This window comes from Schistocerca gregaria, chromosome 4, assembly GCF_023897955.1.
Source record: "Schistocerca gregaria isolate iqSchGreg1 chromosome 4, iqSchGreg1.2, whole genome shotgun sequence".
In the NCBI taxonomy this organism is placed as follows: domain Eukaryota; kingdom Metazoa; phylum Arthropoda; class Insecta; order Orthoptera; family Acrididae; genus Schistocerca; species Schistocerca gregaria.
In genome coordinates, this window is record NC_064923.1 from 545,207,247 (window position 1) to 545,225,105 (window position 17,859).

General features: G+C 42.1%; 1 protein-coding gene across 2 annotated transcripts in view; it reads left to right on the forward strand.

The window, feature by feature from the left end:
• The first annotated feature begins 10,262 nt into the window (after positions 1–10,262).
• Positions 10,263–17,859, forward strand: part of LOC126268168 (uncharacterized) — a 256,697-nt gene continuing 249,100 nt past the window's right edge. For both annotated transcript variants that reach the window (XM_049973759.1, XM_049973760.1), the window contains exon 1: positions 10,263–10,316. The gene's annotated coding sequence lies outside the window, so the exon portion shown is untranslated. The remainder of the gene's footprint in view (positions 10,317–17,859) is intronic.

Genomic DNA, 17,859 nt, shown 5'->3' on the forward strand with positions numbered 1-17,859 from the left:
GCAACCACAACGGAGGGGTATCTGTTGAGAGGCCAGACAAACATGTGGTTCCTCAAGAGGGGCAGCAGCCTCTTCAGTAGTTGCAGGGGCAAAAGTCTGGATGATTGACTGTTCTGGCCATGCAACATTAACCAAAACGGCCTTGTTGTGCTGGTACTGCGAAAGGCTGAAAGCAAGGGGAAACTACAGCCGTAATTTTTCCCGAGGACATGCAGCTTTACTGTATGATTAAATGATGATGGCGTCCTCTTGGGTAAAATATTCCGGAGGTAAAATAGTCCCCCATTCGGATCTCCGGGTGGGGACTTCTCAAGAGGATGTCGTTATCAGGAGAAAGAAAACTGGCGTTCTACGGATCGGAGCGTGGAATGTCAGATCCCTTAATCGGGCAGGTAGGTTAGAAAATTTAAAAAGGAAAATGGATAGGTTAAAGTTATAGTGGGAATTAGTGAAGTTCGGTGGCAGGAGGAACAAGACTTCTGGTCAGGTGAATACAGGGTTATAAATACAAAATCAAATAGGGGTAATGCAGGAGTAGGTTTAATAATGAATAGGAAAATAGGAGTGCGGGTAAGCTACTACAAACAGCATAGTGAACGCATTATTGTGGCCAAGATAGACACAAAGCCCATGCCTACTACAGTAGTACAAGTTTATATGCCAACTAGCTCTGCAGATGATGAAGAAATTGATGAAATGTATGATGAGATAAAAGAAATTATTCAGGTAGTGAAGGGAGACGAAATTTTAATAGTCATGGGTGACTGGAATTCGTCAGTAGGAAAAGGGAGAGAAGGAAACATATTGGGTGAATATGGATTAGGGCTAAGAAATGAAAGAGGAAGCCGCCTGGTAGAATTTTGCACAGAGCATAACTTAATCATAGCTACCACTTGGTTCAAGAATCATAAGAGAAGGTTGTATACATGGAAGAATCCTGGAGATACTAAAAGGTATCAGATAGATTATATAACGGTAAGACAGAGATTTAGGAATCAGGTTTTAAATTGTAGGACATTTCCAGGGGCAGATGTGGACTCTGACCACAATCTATTGGTTATGACCTGTAGATTAAAACTGCAAAAAGGTGCGAATTTAAGGACATGGGATCTGGATAAGCTGAACGAACCAGAGGTTGTACAGAGTTTCAAGGAGAGCATAAGGGAACAATTGACAGGAATGGGGGAAAGAAATACAGTAGAAGAAGAATGGGTAGCTCTGAGAGATGAAGTAGTGAAGGCAGCACAGGATAAATTAGGTAAAAAGACGACGGCTAGTAGAAATCCTTGGGTAACAGAAGAAATATTGAATTTAATTGATGAAAGGAGAAAATATAAAAATGCAGTAAATGAAGCAGGCAAAAAGGAATACAAACGTCTCAAACATGAGATCGACAGGACGTGCAAAATGGTTAAGCAGGGATGGCTAGAGGACAAATGTAAGGATGTAGAAGCTTATCTCACTAGGGGTAAGATAGATACTGCCTACAGGAAAATTAAAGAGACCTTTGGAGAGAAGAGAACCACTTGTATGAATATCAAGAGCTCAGATGGAAGCCCAGTTCTAAGCAAAGAAGGGAAAGCAGAAAGGTGGAAGGAGTATATAGAGGGTTTATACAAGGGCGATGTACTTGAGGATAATATTATGGAAATGGAAGAGGATGTAGATGAAGACGAAATGGGAGATAAGATACTGCGTGAAGAGTTTGACAGAGCACTGAAAGACCTGAGTTGAAACAAGGCCCCGGGAGAAGACAACATTCCATTAGAACTAATGGCGGCCTTGGGAGAGCCAGTCCTGACAAAACTCTACCATCTGGTGAGCAAGATTTATGAGACAGGCGAAATACCCCCAGACTTCAAGAAGAATATAATAATTCCAATCCCAAAGAAGGCAGGTGCTAACAGATGTGAAAATTAACGAACTATCAGTTTAATAAGTCACAGCTGCAATATACTAACGCGAATTCTTTACAGATGAATGGAAAAACTGGTAGATGCGGACGTCGTGGAGGATCAGTTTGGAGTCAGTAGAAATGTTGGAACACGTGAGGCAATGCTGACCTTACGACATATCTTAGAAGAAAAATTAAGGAAAGGCAAACCTACGTTTCTAGCATTTGTAGACTTAGAGAAAGCTTTTGACAATGTTGACTGGAATACTCTCTTTCAAATTCTGAAGGTGGCAGGGGTAAAATACAGGTAGTGAAAGGCTATTTACAATTTGTACAGAAACCAGATGGCAGTCATAAGAGTCGAGGGGCATGAAAGGGGAGCAGTGGTTGGGAAAGGAGTGAGACAAGGTTGTAGCCTCTCCCCGATGGTATTCAATCTGTATATTGAGCGAGCAGTAAAGGAAACAAAAGAAAAATTCGAAGTAGGTATTAAAAATCATGGAGAAGAAGTAAAAACTTTAAGGTTCGCCGATGACATTGTAATTCTGTCAGAGACAGCAAAGAACCTGGAAGAGCAGTTGAACGGAATGGACAGTGTCTTGAAAGGAGGATATAAGATGAACATCAACAAAAGCAAAACGAGGATAATGGAATCTAGTCAAATTAAATCGGGTGATGCTGAGGGAATTAGATTAGGAAATGAGACACTTAAAGTAGTAAAGGAGTTTTGCTATTTAGGAAGTAAAATAACAGATGATGGTCGAAGTAGAGAGGATATAAAATGTAGACTGGCAATGACAAAGGAAGCATTTCTGAAGAAGAGAAATTTGTTAACATCGAATATAGATTTATGTATCAAGAAGTCGTTTATGAAAGTATTTGTATGGAGTGTAGCCATGTATGGAAGTGAAACATGTGCGATAACTAGTTTGGACAAGAAGAGAATAGAAGCTTTCGAAATGTGGTGCTACAGAAGAATGCTGAAGATAAGGTGGACAGATCACGTAACTAATGTGGAGGTATTGAATAGGATTGGGGAGAAGAGAAGTTTGTGGCACAACTTGACTAGAAGAAGGGATCGGTTGGTAGGACATGTCCTGAGGCATCAAGGGATCACAAAGCTAGCATTGGAGGGCAGCGTGGAGGGTAAAAATCGTAAAGGGAGACCAAGAGATGAATACACTAAGCAGATTCAGAAGGATGTGGGTTGCAGTTGGTACTGGGAGATGAAGAAGCTTGCACAGGACAGAGTAGCATGGAGAGCTGTATCAAACCAGTCCCAGGACTGAAGACAACAACAACAACAGCTGTGACTGACCTGTAAAGTGTACGATTGCACCGAGACGGCACTGAGTTCCGCACGCGTTCGGAAATGTAAGTACATGTAGCCGTACCACTGTCGAATGTTTTGATGATTAGAAGCTTTGTTTTACAACTCTGTGGGTGAATGATGAATTAGTTATTAACATTGCTTTGGTATTAGAATTATTTTATTTTCTCTCAGGTCCGCACGAAGGAAAGGACTAACACCAGAAGAAATGGAGCGTCTTCTTCTGCAATCATCTGACGAAGATTACGCAGATTTCTCTGACAGCGATGAGGAAGCAGAAATAATTGAAACTGCAGATCATTCCAGCGAATCTGAGCAGTCATGCGTTGACGGGACTGAAGTGAAAGAGTGCCACATGATGACTGCAATTTTTATATTGGTAAGGGCGACAAAACTTTGTGGATAAATAATCCTTTAGTACTACCAGGGAAACCAAAACGTAAGAATATAATCAAGGTCGTACCTGGCCCGTAACGCTATGGTAGAGAAGACAAAACTGAAATTATAAGTTTTCTCAAATTGTTTGATCCTGAGATAATAGAGTATGTCGTTGCAAACACAAACAAGTACATAAATAACAAGAGATCATCTCACAATTACTCAAGGGAGATTACACTGTTTCTCACTTCTGTACAAAAAGGAGAACGCACAAATGTATTAGAACTTTGGGCATCAAATGGCCCAGGAATGATTATTCTAAGGGCAGCATTTAACTACAAGCGTTTTCTGTTTTTGCTCCGGTCACTCAGGTTTGAGGACACTTCTACAAGAAACGAACGACTAGCAACTGACAAACTTGCTGCCATCCGCAATCTCCACTCAGCATTTCTGAACAACTGCAGAAATAACTACAGTCCAGGGGAGTTCACAACCATAGAAGGAATGCTTGTCCCATTTCGCGGACGTTGTGGTTTTGTTCAGTACATGCCCAATAAGCCCGCTGTGTATGGATTGAAGTTGTATGTACTGTGCGATAGCAAGACATTTTAAACTTGTAATTTTGAAGTATACTGCGGCAGACAGAATCCTGGACAATATGTTGCATCTAACCAGCCAATGGATATTGTGAAGAGATTGGTTGAGCCAATCAAGGGAACTCACAGGAATGTAACTACGGATAACTACTACAGTAGTTACACTGAAGCCCAGCATCTTTTAGAAAATGGGCTAATGTTCGTTGGAACATTGAAAAAGAACAAGAAGGAAATTCCTCCGGAAGTTTTGCCCAATAGGTCGCGGGAAATAGGAAATTGTCTTTTTGGATGACTTCTGTCTTGTTTCGTGCCAAACAAAAAGGAACAAGCCTGTGCTTTTCCTGTCATCAATGCATGAAAGTGCTGAAATCGACACCGCTACAGGCAAGTCTGTTGTAAATTGGACTGCAATGCAACAAAAGGTGGGGTCGATACTGTGGATTATGTGTGTACATCCTACTCTACACAAAGGACCACAAGAAGATGGCCCTTAGCATTGTTTTTTCGTTATCTGGACATTGCTATGATAAATTCCCAGGTCTTGTTTTTTGCAAACAATCCGGAGGAAAGATTCAGAAGAAGGACCTATCTAACAAACATGGCCTTGGCTCTGATGGACTGCCATTTGAAAGAAAGGGCTCAGCTCTTCCGCGAGACATTGAAGGATTTCTGTCACCTCATCAATTAATTCCAGCCAATCACGATGAGACTGTAAGAAGGTGTGGGAGGTGTCATCTTTGTTGTGGTAAAAAAAAAATAATAAAACTACTGTCACTTGCAATAGCTGCAAAAGATTCGTTTGCAAGCAACATTGCCACAATGTTATCACATGTACTGACTGCAGAGCTTCTCAAGAGGAAGAAAGTGTGTGATTCTTGATATGTATTTACTGATTGCCTTATTCTTTATTATTACTACAAAGTTCTTATACACATTACACGTTTTTGTAAGACTTGCTTTAACAATGGTAAACAATCGAATCATATCTGTGGTTATAATTTACTTAGAATTTGTTATTAAAGTAGCGCTTGGGAAATATCCTGTCAGATAGTCTGTGACAATTTTAATTTTCCCGTGCACCTTTGATATATTTAAACAGATCATATTAAAAGTTGCTGTTAAGAATGATGTTATAAACAATAAATAATTAATTCCACCAAAAAATTAAAAAACTGCTTTTTATGTAGTTAAATGTAGGCGACACTGAGTGCCACACGCGCCTGCTGATGCAACAATCTTAAGCGCGCCTGCCGCAGGGGTAAATCGAACCTCATATCAACTGAACACTAAAACTTTCGACTACTCTCTGACAACTATTGCATTCCCTTTGAACTTTCTATAACTCGCACTGACACACACTAACAAATATAAGGAGAACAGAAATAAACAGACGTTAGTTTTCAGCATAAAATTCATTAGGTTGGAAACATCTACATATAAACAAACAGGGAGAAACATAAAGTGAACACACTGCAGTTACGACTTTAAATCCCAGTCTTTGGTAAAATATCTACATTTAGTGACAAAAGAATAATAGTACTCCACAAACATTAGCACAAAGAAAACGAAAATTGTGAAGAAAACAATAGCGAACATAAAAATGTTCTTCTGTTCCATAAGCTAAGTTTCAGTTCAACCTCCAGCATGTGACTAGGTGAGAGGAAACGCAGATGTCCGCCAAAAACTCGATTAGCTGTAGGTAATCACTTACGCAAAAAAAGACGTAAACTGTTTTATAATCTACAAATATCACACATCAAAACAGAATTGAATCTTTCTAGATTCCACCGAAGATGCCTCAAAGTAAAAGGCGAAACACGTCTTGAACAAATAAAATACACTGCAGCAAGAAATAACCGTTTGTTACTTACAAAACGAAAAAATCAGTATCTGCACATACTTAGCAAATTACATACCAGCAAATTAGTTTCAGTTTAACTTCTGTAGATCTATATAGAATATTGTAAATATTAATATATTCCATACCACTGTAATTCTCATTTCAGATGCTATTAAACGCAGTTTTAAAAAATCATCGATCCATTATGAGAAACTGTAGTTACTTTCACATCTCGGTAGAGAAGTAAATTTTGCATGCTTATCATGAGACGAAATACATGACTCTTCACGAGCTATCATTTTCAAAACACCACGTTTCGATTTCTCCAACCCTTTACGAAATTTGGGGCTGATACAACCACATGACTTGCGAAGAGCGCGACAACCGAGCGGCCCGTCCCCCCACATGTCATTCAGTATCTCGAGAATGGTGACATCTCTCGTTCTGCTCTCAACTTTATAAACAATTTCAGAATGTTGGCTAAATTTCATACCCAGTAAAGTATTACAGAAAATGAACTATACTCAATGTCCACGCAATGCGTGGAAATTCTCTCTGGATTCCAGCGGCTATCTGATTTGGTGAAGGCTGCCGGTCTTGCTTACGAGATGAAGGCAGAGCTCACCATCTGCAGCATCGTTGACAGAACCGACTGCGGACCTTTGGTGCAGAGCCGGGTGGAGGGTCTGAATCAGAGGCTCAGACGGTTTTGCGACCGTATTGGCTGCAGATTCCTTGACTTGCGCCATAGGGTGGTGGGGTTTCGGGTTCCGCTGAATAGGTCAGGAGTTCACTACACTCAGCTGGCGGCTACACGGGTAGCGGAGGCTGTGTGGCATGGACTGGGCGGTTTTTTAGGTTAGAAGGCCTCGGGAAAGTGCGGGATGGGCTGCAATGTCAAAGGGTGCTTGGCAATTACAGGACGTGCTTGGATCAAGGAACAGTCGGAATTATAGTTGTAAACTGTTGTAGTTGCGCTGGAAAAGTCCCTGAGCTTCAAGCGCTAATAGAAAGCACAGAGGCTGATATCGTTATAGGTACAGAAAGCTGGCTAAAGCCTGAAATAAGTTCTGCAGAAATTTTTACGAAGTCTCAGACGGTGTTCAGGAAAGATAGATTAGGTAGAATTGGTGGTGGAGTGTTGGTGTCTGTCAGTAGTGGTTTATCTTGTAGTGAAGTCGAAGTAGATACTCCGTGCGAATTGGTGTGGGTGGAGGTTATACTTAACAGCCGAATTAAGTTAATAATTGGCTCCTTCTACCGACCCCCAGACTCCGATGATACAGTTGCGGAACAGTTCAGAGAAAGTTTGAGTCTCGTAACAAATAAATACCCGACTCATACGGTTATAGTTGGTGGGGACTTCAACCTACCCTCGGTATGTTGGCAAAAATACTTGTTCAAAACCGGTGGTAGGCAGAAAACGTCTTCCGAGATTGTCCTAAATGCATTCTCCGAAAATTATTTAGAGCAGTTAGTCCACGAACCCACGCGAATTGTAAATGGTTGCGAAAACACACTTGACCTCTTGGCCACAAACAATCCAGAGCTGATAGAGAGCATCATGACTGATACCGGGATTAGTGATCACAAGGTCATTGTAGCTAGGCTCAATACCATTTCTTCCAAATCCATCAGAAACAAACGCAAAATAATTTTATTTAAAAAAGCGGATAAAGTGCCACTAGAAGCCTTCCTAAAAGACAATTTCCATTCCTTCCGAACTGACTATGCGAATGTAGACGAGATGTGGCTCAAATTCAAAGATATAGTAGCAACAGCAATTGAGATATTCATACCTCATAAATTGGTAAGAGATGGAACGGATCCCCCGTGGTACACAAAAAAGGTCCGAACGCTGTTGCAGAGGCAACGGAAAAAGCATGCGAAGTTCAGAAGAACGCGAAATCCTGAAGATGGGCTAAAATTTACAGACGCGCGAAATTTGGCACGTACTTCGATGCGAGATGCCTTTAATAGGTTCCACAACGAAACATTGTCTCGAAATTTGGTAGAAAATCCGAAGAAATTCTGGTCGTATGTAAAGTACACAAGCGGCAAGACGCAGTCAATACCTTCGCTGCGCAGTGCCGATGGTACTGTTATCGACGACTGTGCCGCTAAAGCGGAGTTATTGAACGCAGTTTTCCAAAATTCCTTCACCAGGGAAGACGAATGGAATATTCCAGAATTTGAAACACGAACATCTGCTAGCATGAGTTTCTTAGAAGTAGATACCTTAGGGGTTGCGAAGCAACTCAAATCGCTTGATACGGGCAAGTCTTCAGGTCCAGATTGTATACCGATTAGGTTCCTTTCAGATTACGCTGATACTATAGCTCCCTACTTAGCACTCATATACAACCGCTCGCTCACCGATAGATCTGTACCTACAGATTGGAAAATTGCGCAGGTCGCACCAGTGTTCAAGAAGGGTAGTAGGAGTAATCCATTTAACTACAGACCTATATCATTGACGTCGGTTTGCAGTAGGGTTTTGGAGCATATACTGTATTCAAACATTATGAATTACCTCGAAGGGAACGATCTATTGACACGTAATCAGCATGGCTTCAGAAAACATCGCTCTTGTGCAACGCAGCTAGCTCTTTATTCGCACGAAGTAATGGCCGCTATCGACAGGGGATCTCAAGTTGATTCCGTATTTCTAGATTTCCGGAAAGCTTTTGACACCGTTCCTCACAAGCGACTTCTAATCAAGCTGCGGAGCTATGAGGTATCGTCTCAGTTGTGCGACTGGATTCGTGATTTCCTGTCAGGAAGGTCGCAGTTCGTAGTAATAGACGGCAAATCATCGAGTAAAACTGAAGTGATATCAGGTGTTCCCCAGGGAAGCGTCCTGGGACCTCTACTGTTCCTGATCTATATAAATGACCTGGGTGACAATCTGAGCAGTTCTCCTAGACTGTTCGCAGATGATGCTGTAATTTACCGTCTAGTAAGGTCATCCGAAGACCAGTATCAGCTGCAAAGCGATTTAGAGAAGATTGCTGTATGGTGTGTCAGGTGGCAGTTGACGCTAAATAACGAAAAGTGTGAGATGATCCACATGAGTTCGAAAAGAAATCCGTTGGAATTCGATTACTCGATAAATAGTACAATTCTCAAGGCTGTCAATTCAACTAAGTACCTGGGTGTTAAAATTACGAACAACTTTAGTTGGAAGGACCACATAGATAATATTGTTGGGAAGGCGAGCCAAAGGTTGCGTTTCATTGGCAGGACACTTAGAAGATGCAACAAGTCCACTAAAGAGACAGCTTACACTACACTCGTTCGTCCTCTGTTAGAATATTGCTGCGCGGTGTGGGATCCTTACCAGGTGGGATTGACGGAGGACATCGAGAGGGTGCAAAGAAGGGCAGCTCGTTTTGTATTATCGCGTTATAGAGGAGAGAGTGTGGCAGATATGATACACGAGTTGGGATGGAAGTCATTACAGCATAGACGTTTTTCGTCGCGGCGAGAGCTTTTTACGAAATTTCAGTCACCAACTTTCTCTTCCGAATGCGAAAATATTTTGTTGAGCCCAACCTACATAGGTAGGAATGATCATCAAAATAAAATAAGAGAAATCAGAGCTCGAACAGAAAGGTTTAGGTGTTCGTTTTTCCCGCTCGCTGTTCGGGAGTGGAATAGTAGAGAGATAGTATGATTGTGGTTCGATGAACCCTCTGCCAAGCACTTAAATGTGAATTGCAGAGTAGTCATGTAGATGTAGATCTCTGCACACTCAATAAAATTTCGTGTAATGGTTTAAATAAAAGTCATACAGAAAGCAACCACGACGAATAACAAAAAGAAATTGAGTCCTACATCGAGAGAAGATATCAACCTGTACGATGCAGAAGAATCAGATTTTTTCACCAAATAGTTCTCTTGAAGTTCGGTGATAAGCATATCATAGATGCCGCTGCGTCCGCGCCAGCGCTTCGGCGAAAGTTCGTGTAGCCCGGGGTTGCGTACCTGACGTCACGCTCAGCGCGTTCTGTGATTGGCGGCACGCACCTACGGTGCGCCAAGCGGCAGGGGTTCGACATGCGCAACGCAGAACCGCATGAGCGCGCCGCTGGCGGCTTTTCCCTGGCAACGAAGGGCCTGCCGCGCGCTTTTGCCGGCCTTTACACTTCGGCCAGCTTCGTTGACGTTCGGAGGAAACAGCCCCAGGGTGGCATCCGTCGCTGAAAGGTATCAGCTAACAACACAATTTCACAGTGCGCAGTTCATCCACAGCGTGGTGAGTGGCTGTTCAGCAAGGTAAGATATATGTTTCGAAAAAAAATTGTGTATCGTATGTGTTTTATACGTCATAACACAGTTCACAAACATGCGCGATATACTCGCTTTTTAGGAAAAGCTTATATTTTCCTTTGTTGGATAGTTAAAAAATTTCGCCATTGTTCGTGCAGAAGAATTGCATTTTGCTTTTCATTTGTCATAGTTTTCGTACATTTGTCTTTAACTTGTGAACTGTGTTTTTCACACTCGAAATATTATGTTCAGAATGTATAGCTTTATCTAAGATTTGTATTAGCAGTACTTATGTATGAAAACTACCGTAAATAAGTGTAATTACATGTCTCCAGGCCTATGGAACAAAATAAGTGATAGAGTGGGCTGATAACGCACTTACTGAAGGTTAGATAAAATATCTACGCATTAGATTGAAATCCAGAAACAGTTGTCAGACAAACGACATGTCTTGAAAATAAGTCATTATTGACAACTTCCTGGCCGGTGTGAACGAAGTTAAAAATCGTTATAAAAAGAAAATTTAGAGTGACAAAGGTACCCGAATTTTCGAACATGTTTATCGACTTTTAAACATTAAACAGAGAAATGTACGGCTCCACAAGGAAAGGCAAATGAGGACACAGCATTCGTTGGGGGAGAGGTCGATAGTCACGAATTTGGATGCCCTCTAGTTTATTTGACTGTGAACTGCGCCAAGGAAGCAACAACTCAAGTCGTTGTCCTTTTGTGGCCATCCTCTTCCTTTCAGATCAATGGCAAGTGATGGCACATAATATCGCCGTTACTTGAATGTCTTCATTAGCTTTTATCATAAGAGTATACAGTCACTCAGCAAAATGTTCCGTAGAAGATGTGCTCCTATTGGAGGTGGTATGCCCTTGTCTTCCTCTGACCTTTGAACTGACTTACACAGTGGGTTGCAGGAGGACATTTTTGACATCAGCCGGCCGCGGTGGCCGAGCGGTTCTAGACGCTTCAGTCCGGAACTGTGCGACTGCTACGGTCGCAGGTTCGAATCCTGCCTCGGGCATGGATGTGTGTGATGTCCTTAGGTTAGTTAGGTTTAACTAGTTCTAAGTAGTTCTAGGGGACTGATGACCTCAGATGTTGCGTCCCATAGTGCTCAGAGCAATTTGAACCATTTTTGACATCAACAAACATTGGAAGAGGTGAGAGAAGTGAGAAGTGCAGATAAAAATCGTAGGACTGATAGGAAGTTGAATCTCAGATCTGGCGCGTAATCATTAAGTCGCCTGACTAACCGATTTTTAAATTAGTAAAGTCTCGAGTGATTATAGGACTCTGCTGTGAATGTCCCACTTCTAGTGGTGAAAGTCGTTCGGCAGCCCCTGTGCGCGCAAGCGCCCTGTCAAAGGATAACCTTGGCTGTTTCCTGCCTGTTCGCTTTATGCGCAGGACACGGGTTGGGATTGAGGGGGGGGGGGGGGGTGGAGGGGGGGAGGGGGCGGACCAGAGACTATACAGTTAAATCAGATCGAAAGGAAAACTCCAACAGTGGGCGACAGACTTACGTATTTTGAGTGGAATAAAGAATCAGTTAGAAAGAGAGAATGCTTTGCGAGGGGAACAGGCAGTGGAAGGAACATACGCCAGTTCGAGAGGATGCCAGGCCTAAAATAAATCAAGTCCAGAAAACTAAAATGGGACTGTCAGACTGTAACAAGAAACTTAACAAACGCAGCCATAGCCTTTAGGGGAAACTGCTGCCGTTCTAATTACTGCACAGACAAACCTCCAAGAGCCCCACATTATTTAACATGTTGAGACTATTTCCCTCATCAGACGCTAGCATTGTCAGATACATTGCTATAATGGCAACACGTTAGGTGCTTAAAGGCAGTGCTGTCAAACATCGCCAGCACAAAGTAATATCAGAGGATCCTCACATATGATGAGCGGAAGTAATCAAATACCTGTAGATCAAATGTTTTGGTTTATCTGTAAATTAATTACCAGAGACATTTATCAGCTTCGTATTTTTTTTAATGAGAGCGTGGTGCTCAATGTATTAAGTGCATAATCCTTCCACTGGCGGTTGATCTTCTCGCCTTCTGCTACTCAAGACGTCTCGAGAGATGAAAACTGGCTGAAGCCAGATGGTAACAGCTACGAAATTCTAAATTCCGTCTGGAATACCTGTATATATCACAAACACAGGTTCAACGTCTGTGGCGGAGGCATTTCTATAGCCATAAAGTTAGTTCAAATTCCGATTGCAAAATAATTTTGATGAAGACATGTATTAAAGGTATGTCAGACTGGGTGTAACTACAGACAAGGGAACCCCAGAGCAAGTATATTTAAAATGGCACCCCCCCCCCCTCTCCCAACTCGGCAAAACTTTGTCTACACATCGTCTCTTATAGCCAACCCTCCCCCTCTCTACCGTCACATGCAAACACACTACATTACCTCATTCTCCAGCCGCTCTCCACCCACTTGAGCCAAATAGTGAAATAATAATACAGTCTGTTCAATTTTAAATACTTCGTAGTAGCGAAATATAGTGTTAGTAATTTCCCCTAAGCTGTCGGTAAGAATGCAACAGCATGAGCTACCAATATGTCCAAAAGGCCGCGCATAAAAATGGGATTTTTCCGGGGCTCATACTTCGGGTTCTGTTGGTCGTAGAAAGGTAGCGTCAAGTGTTTGGGATAGTCCTTGAGCTAAAGACTATTTGATACACACCAGAAGAATCGTCTTACCGTAGTTGTTCTGCAGCACAGGACCAACATTTGAGCATTACACACTTACTCATCCATAGGCGAGGGGGCAAATCGGTCGGTTCTTTTTGCATTAGATGTGGCCTCCTGTGCGCCGTAAGGGGCTTATGGAGGCACCATTTAGTTTATGGGCGGTTCCTCAGGTAAACAGAGAAAGCATTTTCACCATTTTTCCCCATTAGCAGTGAATATTTAAATTATAACCTCAGCAGGTTATTCAAATTTTAACAGTATGGTCTTTAGACATTTGTCTAGAAGCGTCATCTTCCCGTTTTGAAAGATCTTTATCCGTTATCGAGAAACACCCCAAAAACATGGATTTTGGGTACCAAAATCTCGCCACGAATTCCAAGATGAGTGTAATTTTTACGGTCTCGAACAATCTTTAATATTTTCTTGATATCTTTTTCCGTTCCCCAGATACAGAGGTTCAAAGTTACCCTACACGTACACGTAAAACACGCACGTAAAATCAGGTGTGAGGCGAAAATGTAGAATGTAAAGTGACCTAGCACGAAGAAATATGCTGTAATGTGTCTCCATTATCATCAGAAGTGCTCTGGAAACCTGATTTCGTAGTACTGATACTTATGCAAAAATGTTATGTGTGTGAAATTTGATCAGAGGTGTGAAATTTGTTTCGCGTTATTTCAACTACATGTAAGTAAACTATGAGAATGTTACTGGCCCATGAAGTTTTTTTCATATGAATGACATTCTCTACTGTAGCAGGGAAAAGAAGTGAATCAGGGGGGAAATGTTCCTATTGGAGCACAAAACAGGCGAAGATGCTCCTGTTTAGAAGACTCTGACAAAGAAGTGGGGTACCAGTTGCCTCGTTCTATTTTCCTCAGTTCCATTAAAATTTATCCCAAAAATTTTGGCGTGTGAACATATTCACATTTTTTTGTGCTAAGAGAGGTGACAGTGGCATTGGGAAAGAGACGGAAAAGTAATAAATACTGGAAAATAGTAGAGTGGTTGTGATTTACAAAGAGTGAAGAAGACAATGGCAGTGTGAGGGAAAGAGAGGGATACAGTGCCAGTGGAAGACAGTTGACACTGATAGAAAAGTGCTAGGGAAAGAGTGAAGGAGACAATGCCATTTGGAGAGGAATAAAGAGAAGCAGAAAGTGTAAGTGGGTGAGAATCAGTGATAATGAGAGACAGAATCTGACTGTAAGAACGAGGTAGAGAGAGACAGTGGTAGTCAGAAAGACAACAGCATTGGGAAGGAATGAGATACAAGCAGTAAGAGTGACAGTGTCAGGGGACAGCATTAGTAGGACAGAACGAAGGGGACTGTGGATGTGAGGCAGGAGGCAGTGGCAGAGAGACACAAAGAGAAAATGACAATGAGCTGGGCTAAATGAGTGCGTGAGAAAGGGCAGTTGGGAGTTGATGGGTATGAGCGACTGACAGCAATGGGCTAGAGGATGTGGTTCAAATGGCTCTGAGCACTATGGGACTTAACATCTATGGTCAACAGTCCTCTAGAACTTTGAACTACTTAAACCTAACTAACCTAAGGACACCACACAACACCCAGCCATCACGAGGCAGAGAAAATCCCTGAATCGAACCCGGGCGCGGGAAGCGAGAACGCTACCGCACGACCACGAGATGCGGGCTAGAGGATGTGAGCCAGTTGCAGTTAGAGGAGCTTGTGAGAGTCAGATGTCAGTTGCATGTTAAAAAGAGCGTAAATACGTTCGCATGCCAACAGTTTTAGGCAAATTTTTAAAAATGCTGAGGTAGGTAGAATGAGGCAGCTGGTACGCCACTTTCCAGTCAGTGTTTTAAACAGGAACAAAATTCGCCATTCTGTGCTCCGATAGTAGCTTTTCCCTATTAGTCTTTATATGAAACAGCTATTCGTCCTCGCTTTGTTGGCCATAACAAATATGGCACTCCACCCAAGGCACAAGTTAATAAAACACGAAACCAAACTGTTTCTGGGGAGACCGTATTTAATTAGTAAGATTACCTTTTGTGCGATCCAGATAAAAATAAATCTTAAAAATTAATAAATGTAACTACACTGAACAGTGAAGCAAAAGCGAAATAATATCTAATCTATACTGCAAGACACAAGAAGAACTAGTTGATAAATTCAGAGAGATACTGGTGTGTGTTTGAATATTCATGTAAAATGTAAACTGCTAATGAAACGCGTGTGTTTAGTGACCTAAATTTCTATGTCATTTCAAAGATAATGCAATGTTGGCTTTTATGGCCGGTATTCGCGTTTTTGTTGGTTTTTTATTTCTGAACCTTAGGCCGGTGCAACGGTCGGGTCGTTACGTCATCAGACCTTGTCTAAGACCGCGGAGTCGTGCCGATTTGCGTTATCGACCATGTTGTGGGAAAGAGTTGGCACTATTTGTTCATTTAGAACTATAGGCCACAATTAGTATCATTTATATCCTTCTGCTTTTCTATCTGTTAAAGTTGATTTTGTTCTTTTGAAGGATTCTTTCCTGCTGAAGGCTTCTCTCATGTTAAAGTTATTTTTGTGCTTTTGATGGATTGAAATTAGGCTAACTGAGGGTCTTAGTACTAAATAACGCAAACAACATCGACTGTTCCCCACCAAAAGCTCCATAATAAGCGTCGAAAGGACTCCATGAACTTAAAACAGTTCAAATTACCGAGTTTGAGACTGATATCTGAATCGTTATAACTTTTAATTGTATCATCAACATCCGGAGGCGCAACATAGGCGCAGAAACATTTCCATAAAACAAAAATTGCTGAAATAAGTATCTCATCGTTCTGTAAGATGACGAAAAAAATCGCAACACCAGTAAATGTTTAATGTAGAGTAATGAAATTTCGGGAATACGTTTGTCGGGATAACATATTTAAGTGATGAACATTGCAAGATTACAGGTTAGTATAGGTGTAAGATAAGCCGTTGCAAATGTAAAATGTTGATACAGTAATAATCAGTGTAACCGCCAGAATGTTTTATACAGGCATGCAAACGCGAATTGTGTTGTACAGGTGTCGGATGTTAGTTTGTATATTGGAGTTCCACGCCTATTGCACTTGGTCGATCAGTACTGATGTGGTTAAAGATGGTTATGGATGACTCTGGAGTTCTCGTCCGATGATGTCCCATATGTGCTCGGTTGGAGACAGATCTGGTGACCGAGTAGGCCAAGGCAACATATCGACACTCTGTAGAGCATGTTGGTTTACAACATCGGTATGTGGGCGAGCAGTATCCCGCTGGAAAACATCCCCCGGAATGCTGTTTATGAATGGCAGTATAACAGGTCGAATCACCAGATTGACGCACAATTTTGTTGCCAGTGTGTGTGCAATAGCCACGAGAGTGTTTTGCTGTATACGAAATCGCACAATCACCGAGGCAGAACCGGCTTTCATCAGAAATTACAACAGACCTCCACCTGCCCGACCACTGAGCTCTCGTTTGACACCACTAAAGTCGCAGATGGCGGTTGTTTGGGGTCAGTGGAATGCACGCTACAGGGCATCTGGCTCTGAGCTATCTTTGAAGTAACCGATTTGTAACAGTTGGTTGTGTCAATCTGATGCCAACTGTTGCTGAAATTGCTGCCGCAAACGTAGAACGATGCGACATAATCATAGGCCGAACACTATGTTCTTCCCCGTCGGCAGTTCCACGTGTCGTCCGGAGACGTCTTCTTACGACCGTACATTCTTGACCACCACTGCCAGCATTGGTGCAGAGTGGCTACATTTTTGCCAACTCTTTGCAGTATCATTGGAGGAACATCCAGCATCTCGTAGCCGTATTACACGACCTCGCTCAAACCTAATGAGGTGTAAATAATGTCGTCTTTATCGTCTTAAAGACATTTTTGGTTAACGCCAGCTCGTTATGTCCGACTCAAAGATACGTAACGCTCACGACTGTTCCAGCGTATAGTAAACTCAAAACTGATTTACATACTCATAGTGGCGCTACTAGCCAGTCCTAAGCGACGGACACGGAATTTGAATAGACATCCTCTGTCAGATGTAGAAACACGCCTACCAACTTTCATTTACGTTTCAAAACACCTGCTTGGTACTGCGATTTTTGTTTCGACAGCGTATGTGCAAAATAGCCAAGTGTTTTAGAAAAATCCATTTTTCACGTTCTTTCACTTTCTTTGGACATTTATCTATCTACATCTTCATCTTTACTGGGCAAATCACTACATACTGTGTGGCATAGGTCACTGTTTATTGAACCATATATTCATAGGCATCCGCGAGGGGCAGAGGTAGGAGGGGGGGCGGGGGTGGCAGTGCCTCCCTCTGGAATCCAGACCACAGCCATTATATTTACTACAGACTTCTCTCGAATTTCTAGCAGTGATTGTCTTCGACGTTACTAAACTGCATATTTAACACTGCCGGCCGAGATACTTCACCTTTAGCAGCCGCTATAAATACCTTGAGTATTCTAAGATGTCACTCAGTTCAAGGAATTTATGCAGCTGTTTCCGAACTGATCTGCGGTCAAGATGGGTGCTTTACATCTGTTGCTATCTTACCGAGCTGCAGAAAGGAGCCGGTCTAACACCCTGGAGCATCGATTCCGTCGTCTATTTCCAACACAACAAATGCAGCAGCAGTATACGTGCGAGTCATCCGTCCCCAATTCCCGAAAGGACGCACTCTCCCGTTGATGCGCAAGAGAACCGAGACAGTAGTTTAGCATTACTCTATGGAAAAAGAAAATCCATAATGACCTGATGACCTGCTCAATCTGCATTCAGTTATACATGACAGAGGTAAGCTATGGCAGTACACTCGAAGAACAC